At 43.9% G+C, this 8,941-nt stretch overlaps 1 non-coding gene across 1 annotated transcript; it reads right to left on the reverse strand.

Moving 5' to 3' along the window:
* Window positions 1–972: 972 nt before the first annotated feature.
* Window positions 973–1,047, reverse strand: Trnat-ugu (transfer RNA threonine (anticodon UGU)). The gene has a single exon. It is a non-coding gene; the product is annotated as a tRNA-Thr (tRNA).
* Window positions 1,048–8,941: the final 7,894 nt, after the last annotated feature.

Genomic DNA, 8,941 nt, shown 5'->3' on the forward strand with positions numbered 1-8,941 from the left:
TATGCCCTGCGGAACATTCACGTGAGCTTCCATGAGTCCAATGGGGCTCGTGCAAGGCACCATAACGGCCAAGAAGTATCGTGCACTGGTTGCAGACCGCGTACAGCCCTTCAAGACGACCACGTTTCCGACGGCAGTGGCATTTGCAACAAGATAATGCGCCACGTCACAAGGCCAGAAGTGTGACGTAGTGGTTCGAGGAACACAGTGGAGAGTTCCAATTGATGTGTTGGCCCCCCAATTCGCCAGATCTGAAACCGGTCTAACATATCTGGATTGTGACAAAGTGGCGTCGTAGCCCCCCTCTCCGGCATTTACGGGAATTAGGTGACATGTGAGTACAGATACGGTTCCAACTCCCTCCAGCAATCTACCAAGGCCTTATTGCGCGTCGGCGCTTTTATCCGTGCCAAAGGCGGGCATACCGGGTAGTAGGTAAGTGATCATAATGTTATGGCTGATTATTGTATATAGTACTATAGATTTTTGAAATATTACACACGAATGTTTTATTTACAATTTTTTTCTAACTTTCATTATTTCTATTACGAATTTTAGGAAACGTAAGGGACTAGTGCTCAGATTTTCAGTTAATTTGGGTGTATAAATCATGGTGATAAGAAAACATCGTGTAACAGCTACATGTAGATATCGTTATTTGTCATTATTTGAACCGACAGCGAGCATTTAGCTGTTTACCGGCGAATTCAGTGAGACATAACACCCATACCACAGAGCAGACTTCATCCGTGGTGTGCACTACAAAACGAAACGACTTCAAAATTTTCCTAGCAGGTACTACTCCTAACGGATCGATAACATCATACAAAACTAAACAACAAATATAACACAGTAGCTCCGACAGATTTGGATGCAGAGCAGCCGAATACAGTAACTGCAATGATAATTAAATGGACTCCCTAGCTGCAAACAGGCGTTGATGTACTTCATTGGGGACATGTTGAAAATGTGTGCCCCGACCGGGACTCGAACCCGGGATCTCCTGCTTACATGGCAGACGCTCTATCCATCTGAGCCACCGTGGGCACAGAGGATAGTGCGTCTGCAGGGACTTATCCCTTGCACGCTCCCCGTGAGATCCACATTCCAAACATGTCCACACCACTACATTCGTAGTGCGCCAAATAGATGTTTGCCCATCATACTCATTGCACGTTGCAGATTAATCTACCAAGTCCCGTACGAGTTCGGGCATAGTGTGTGCGTTCGCACAAGACAGTCAATGGCCGGGTAGCCACATTTTAACTATATATGACGGTAGTATCCGTTCCCGAAAGAACAGTTACCGTAGATGACCATGCAGCTTTGCTAGAAATGAAATGATAATTAAATGGACACCCTAACTGCAAACAGGCGTTGATGTACTTCATTTCTAGCAAAGCTGCATGGTCATTCACGGTAACTGTTCTTTCGGGAACAGATACTACCGTCATATATAACAGTAACCGCCTTTATCAAATTTCCTGATTCGAGGAGAAGTGCAAGAATTTCAGACACAAAACAAATAGAAGCCCAATAAAACTTCTATATATTTTCTTCGTAGACCTGAAGAGACGATGGGATGACAAGCGAATGATTTTTCACATTCTGACAAAAAATATTTTCCCGGTAGCGCTCTTTATTTTAACCTCGGTTTATACAGTTGCCACCGACACACGCTGGTTCTTACGCTGGAGGGGAGCGGAGCTCCAGGAACTCGAAATAAAAACGCACCCCTATATTTGTACCCTAGCGGCTAACGACCGTTTTAGTGCTCTAGTTAACAGTAGCGCACAGCAGGCGTCTGAACGTCAGCACATTTCGAAGAAATACCGTTTTTCATCGTCTTCGCGTGGTTCACAGAAATAAGTCGACAGTGCGATGTTTAATGTGGCTTACATTTTGTCGTCCACTAATAAATCGTGGTTTGCAGAGGCATATGACCTTTAATCAGTTTCTAGCCCATATCCAATCAAAATATTTATAACTCTATGATAATTTTCGACCCGCTTAGTAACTAAACTTCAGCCTGTCACCCCCATATATTCATTTAGACTTCTAACAGCCCTTTTTTGGGGTAATAGCCTTGTGAATGTACAGATTTATCCCAAAATATAATTTCCTATGACACTATAGCGTTAAAATAAACTACATAATGAGGCTTTCACGTTCATTGTCAGTGAAAGTGCAAAATTTGAAGACAATAAACTCAAATGTAAGCATTAGGTAACAAATATTATGACTTTAAGAAGGCCTTTCTTAAGTCCTAATAATTTAAAACGCGCGATTTCGCTGGATATTTGATCAACCCGCGTTTTGTAAGACATGTGGGTAAGAAGTGCGTCTGTGCTTTGATGAAGTTAAGCAGAAAATAGTTTCCTCTGAGCCAAGAGCCGATTTTAGGCACCACACGTTTTACTAAAACAACATTTACATTACGTTCCATATCTGCTCCAGTAGTGTGTGTACAATCTGCAACTATTTTTCTTTTGTTATTATTTTGTTTAGTGTTAGTTACTTCTATATTCCAAAAACTTGTAGTAGAAGCCAGATTAAAGTGTGATGCTGTTCCACGAAATTGTAAGTTTCAGTTTACATATATTACAGTGATACGTATTGCCATCGTTTTCACTCTTGATTGCATAAGACGCTGATGTGTAAAACTTATGGTATCAAGTAATTTTCACATTTTCGTTGCCAAGTAACGTAGGTCCACGAAACTAGGAACTTTCAAAGGAACAACTACTATAGCTTAGTACAGAAGGCAACTGAAAGAAATACGGAGTGAGACGACCAGAAATGACACTTTTGTTCATTACAATTATTGCGCTGGAGTCACCACGATTCATGATGCTCCCCTGGACATGGTTCCTAAAAGGGTTAGTGATCATCCAGGACGGCAGTGCATGCTCTATAGTGTGCTCCGACACTAGCCACCAGACTGGTGCAAAGTCCTTGCGGCAGGACGTTCCATTCCTCTACCAGTGCGGTAGACTACTGATGGATGGTCATTGTTGCAAGTGGGCTTGCTGTTATACGTCTATACAACTCATCCCACATCCCACACGTTCTCGATGGGAGTTAAGTGGAGGAAGACGGGCAGTTCAGTCCACTCGCCGAATATCCTCTCGTTCCGAGAGGTCCTCTATCGGCACTGTTCGATGCAGCCGCGCATTGTCATCCGCAACACTGAAATGAGGGCCGCATGTACCCAAAAACGCACATGGGGAAGAAGCACAGTGCCACAATTACGTTGATCGATAAGTGCATCGTGCTCAAAGATCTGGAGGTCAGTACGCCCCAAATCGCAGCACCTGGACCACTAATGTTGGACGCATCCTTAGGTGGTGAGAAGTGGGAACACGTAATGCACCAAGGGACATTGTCGAGCATGGTGATCTAGGTGTTATGGTGGGGCGAGGCATAATGTTCCAAGGGTGTACTGACATCCATATCTGTGAACAGGGTGCGCTCACCTGCCAACGTTATTGTGGCACTGTACTCCTTCCGCATGTGTGTCTTTATGGGACTGCATTTCGGCCTAACTTCATTTCTATGGGTGATAATAAACGGCCTCATTGTACAGTTCTTGGAACGCGAAGGTATTCGGCGAATGGACTTGATTACCCGTTCACTCGACTTAAATATCATTCAGCATGTATGTGATGCATTGGGGAGGTGCACTGCAGCGCGTACATGTGCACGAACGGCCCTCCAGCGGTTGTCAGCCGCCCTGGTAGGAGAACGGAGCGTCCTGCCACAAGAACTACATACCGACAGTGTGGACATCATGTAAAAGACATCGCAGAGCATACACGGCAGACACTATTGAGAACGATATTCCGCCTTTTTATACACTACTGGCCATTAAAATTGCTACAGCACGACGATGACGTGCTACAGAATAGAAATTTAACCGACAGGAAGAAGATGCTGTGATATGCAAATGATTAGCTTTTCAAAGCATTCATACACGGTTGGCGCCGGTGGCGACAACTACAACGTGCTGACATGAGGAAAGTTTCCAACCGATTTCTCATACACAAACAGCAGTTGACCGGCGTTGCCTGGTGAAACGTTGTTGTGATGCCTCGTGGAAGGAGGAGAAATGCGTAACATCACGTTTCCGACTTTGATAAAGGTCGGATTGCAGCCTATTGCGATTGAGGTTTATCGTATCGCGACATTGCTGCTCGCGTTAGTCGAGATCCAATGACTGTTAGCAGAATATGGAATCGGTGGGTTCACGAGGGCAATACGGAACGCCGTGCTGGATCCCAACGGCCTCGTATCACTAGCAGTCGAGATAACAACCATCTTATCCGCATGACTCTAACGGATCGTTCAGCCAAGTCTCGATCCCTGAGTCAACAGATGGGGACCTTAGCAAGACAACAACCATCTGCACCAACGGTTCGACGACGTTTACAGCAGCATGGACTATCATCTCGGAGACCATGGCTGCGGTTACCCTTGACATTGCATCACAGACATAAGCGCCTGCGTTGGTGTACTCAACGACGAATCTGGCTGCACGAATGGCAAAACGTCATTTTTTCGGTTGAATCCAAGTTCTGTTTACAACATCATGATGGTAGCATCCGTGTTTGGCGACATCGCGGTGAGAGCACATTAAAAGCGTGTATTCGCCATCGCCATACTGGCGTATCACCCGGCGTGATGGTATGGGTTGCCTTTGGTTACACATCTCGGTCACCTCTTTTTCGCATTGACGGCACTTTGCACAGGGACGTTACATTTCAGATGTGTTACGACCCGTGGCTCTACCCTTCATTCGATCCCTGCGAAACCCTACATTTCAGCAGGATAATGCACGACCGCATGGTGCAGGTCCTGTACGGGCCTTTCTGGATACAGAAAATGTTCGACTGCGGTCCTGGCCAGCACATTCTCCAGATGTATCACCAACTGAAAAGTCTGGTCAGTGGTGGCCGAGCAACTGGATCGTCACAATACGCCACACACTGCTCTTGATGAACTGCGGTATCGTATTGAAGCTTCATGGGCAGCTGTACCTGTACACGCCACCCAAGCTCTTTTTGACTCAATGCCCAGGCGTAAGGCCGTTATTACGGCCATAATTGGTCCTGATTTCTCAGGATCTACGCACCCAAATTGAGTGAAAATGTAATCACATGTCAGTTCTAGTATAACATATTTGTCCAATGAATACCCGTTTATCATCTGCATTGCTTCTTGGTGTAGCAATTTTAATGGCCAGTAGTGTATGTCCAGAGGACCATCATGAATCGTCGTGACGCTAGTGTAATTACTTCCATGGAGTAAGTGTCTTTTCTGTTCGTCTCATTATGTGTTTACAGTTACTTCCTGTACTATACCGTGGCATTTGTTTCTACGTATGTTCCAGGTTTCATGGGATTATGTTACTTGGTCGTGACACATCATGCGAAGTTTTATTTCATGGTTAATTTTTACACATCAGTGTATTTCACAGTCTACAAGAAGCGATCTTAGTCACGATAAATACAGTCGTGAACTGTGTATTCATTCGCATGACGACCACCAAATAGGATTCTTTTAATTAAAGGGAGGGGGCTGATAAATATAACGGTAACTAGCTCCGTAAGCCAGGAGAAAGAGAACTCTTCTAGTAAACTTTGATTCTTTGATTGTGCCGCTATTTGTAAGATTTAGTTTACGCCTCGCCCACTATTTTGCCTTTCGTTTGTGAAATTAAGTTCTTATCCACCATTCGCACCCTGTATATCATCTTTTGTACGCGAGTTACACAATGCGTAGCATAATATTACTGTGAGATATCTGGGCAAATGCGGTGCAACTGTTTATGAAACCAGAAGCAAAACGTTAGTACCACCTATTCTGGAGTACTGCCCGAATGTCTGCATTCGGTTTGACGTAGGCCTGAGTCCCGACATCAAAGAAAGTGAGGCAGGCGTTGCTAGCATCACGGCAGTTTGATAAAGTCCATATGAAAGAGTAAGATAAAGTCAGAGACCTTTGTAGCTTCGGAAGAAAGACAACGTGTACTCCTATGTACCGCTAATGGCTTGGTTTAGAGAACCAGCGTACGAGCAATCTGTGAAACGATTTCCTTTTTTCAGTGAATATTTCTCATTGGTAGCACACCACGAATGAAATTACTGCGCGAACAGAGAAGGCACGTCTGTCATTACCTCGCTGCTTACCGGACTGGCAGAGAGTAAAGTAGCACCATACAGTGCCTCGTGCCGGATGTATGTCGATGAATAAATTTAAAGAATGTTGCAGAGGAACGATGATACAATTAGCAAACAACGCGTTGCAGCTCGATCTCATAGCGTTTCACTTATTTACAGCGACATACACATGTAGAACAAAGAAGGGCAAGGTAAAGGTAAATACAAAAGGTAAGCAAGGACACAACGGTGATGTGAAAACAGAGGGCTTCTTGGCATTACACGAATTGTGAATTTAGCGACTGAAGTGCGAAAACAATGGGACACATCATGCCAAACGAAACCTCAAACGACAAGGGGACTGGCGAATGAAAGAGCAAACAGTGGCACAAGCAACAGCATGGCTGTTTGCTTCATACACTGCTTGTGGACCAGCTCGTACGGCTGACAGAATATGTTCATGCATACGTACACATTTTCAAGAGACACAAATCCATAACGGGAAAACCACCGAGCTATATGAAAAATACAGCTGAAGTACAAACAAGTAAATGTCGAATTGCTTCCAGCCAGTTGCAAGGCATATGCAAGCCTTTCAGTTAAATGCACTGTGAAACCTTACGTGTCGGTGTGCTGTTTATAAACTGAAAAAGCTAAACATCTGCATTCGCGATGCTCGGTGGACCACAGGCCACTCAGCTAAAACTTAGTAATGAGAAACTTAAGTTAATTTTTTTTCTTTTAGCGCTGTAACTGTGGAAGTTGTTATCGTCCCGCAATGGACTGTATTATTTGTGTCGATTAAGAAGGCGCAATGTCTAACACTCCTGAAGATGTGCCTACAAGATGACTGTGCTTCAACAACACAATTTATTCTCGCTGCTCGCTTTTCTTCATTCAGTACTTGTTTCCTAGGGTGACGACGTGCCGTAGAAAATTACTGTTCACAAATATGTAAAAGTGTCATGATATTAATTACTTTGTTAGCAAAACTAAAAATGATGTGAAGAACAAAATCTAGTGTTTGAGACGCTCAGTATTATGTTCCTTCCTGTTCAAATTTTCAGTGAATGGCACACTTACATATTCTGGAGAATTATATCCTACTCATTGATGATTAATTAATTTTTTATTTCAGGTGCCATAGAGGTGACGCACTTGTTGTCTTGGATGAACATCCGTGCAAGAAATCGTTGGGAGCGAATCACAAGTGAAACCAGAGAATCACGTCGAAAGGAATACGAACGGAGGCCAGTTCTTGAGGAATACTCAGTTAAATTTACTATGTAGTTGGTGTGGAAGACGTAAGATGAATCGTTCAACTGTTTTCTTACCTTGTTACACCTGATTAGCAAGTCTCTTATATGTCGCTTTTGTAAATCACGTTGAACGATTGCGGTCTGTGCTAAGTTCCTGTAGAACACGTCATTAACATTTTGCTTCAGTACGCTGTAGGTACTTACAGCAGACAGAAGAGATATTGTTATCTCCACTCTTGTAAAGCCCTCTCGTTAATCACACTGAACGCATTACTGACGTCAGTTCATACGGAATAAGCGGTCACCTGAACAACAGCTCGGTACCAACGATGGCTGCTGAATTTGAAGAAAGTTGTATTTAAGAACCACCAAGAGCTACTGATTAAATAACTATTTATTTACAACTAGTTTCGATCAAGTGATCATCATCAGATAACATAAAAATTTCAAGATATATTATTTTATTAAGTTCCAATGGCTAAATGGAACCCACAATGAAAATCTGAAATGTTTTGTTTGCAGTCAGCTAAAACGTACAGTTACTTCTCTACATAGTCGCCGCTCCGGCTTTCCAATACCCTCTTCATAGAAAGCAGCCACTTGCGCTTTCCACCAATTCTCTAGGCTGACTGGTCTGCAGCTCGTTGTCGGTATCAAACTCTTGTCTTCATAGTCAGCGGTTCATGTGAGCGGAGATGAAACTCAGAGGGAGTCAATCCCGGGCTGTACGGTGAGTGATCAAACACTTTCCACCGAAAACTCTGCAGGAGCGTCTTTATTTTCCCTGCAATGTGTGGCCGAGAATTGTCACGAAGTAGGAAATACATGGCAGTTATGTTATGAGGGCTCCATGGAAATCAGGCGAAATCTGTCAATAGGTGCTCGTACTTGGCGGGAGACGCTGTTGTTGTAGGCATCTTTATGTGCTCAGAACCGAAAAGAGCGACGTGATGCGATCGACGAGCATACTAGAGACACTGCCCAACACATATGTGACAAGCAAAGCGTCATCCGATTTTCACTGCGATTTCCGATGCCGGTCGGGCAATTATAGTTCCTTCTGTAAATTGTCGCACAGATGAAAAAATGGTAGATATCGAAATAGATGACTGAGGGATAGAAAAACAAAATCGCTCGAAAGAGGAAAGGCTGCCGGACCTGATGGGATACCAGTACGATTTTACACAGAGTTCGCGAAGGAACTTGCCTTCCTTCTTGCAGCGGTCTACCGTAGGTCTCTAGAAGAACGTAGTGTTCCAAAAGATTGGAAAAGGGCACAGGTCATTCCCGTTTTCAAGAAGGGACGTCGAACAGATGTGCAGAACTATAGACCTATATCTCTAACGTCGATCAGTTGTAGAATTTTGGAACACGTAGTATGTTCGAGTATAATGACTTTTCTGGAGACTAGAAACCTACTCTGCAGAAATCTGCATGGGTTTAGAAAAATACGATCGTGTGGAACCCAGCTCGCGCTATTCGTCCACGAGACTCAGAGGGCCATAGACACGGGTTCCAAGGTAG

Source organism: Schistocerca cancellata, chromosome 3 (genome assembly GCF_023864275.1).
Source record: "Schistocerca cancellata isolate TAMUIC-IGC-003103 chromosome 3, iqSchCanc2.1, whole genome shotgun sequence".
Classification (NCBI taxonomy): Eukaryota; Metazoa; Arthropoda; class Insecta; order Orthoptera; family Acrididae; genus Schistocerca; species Schistocerca cancellata.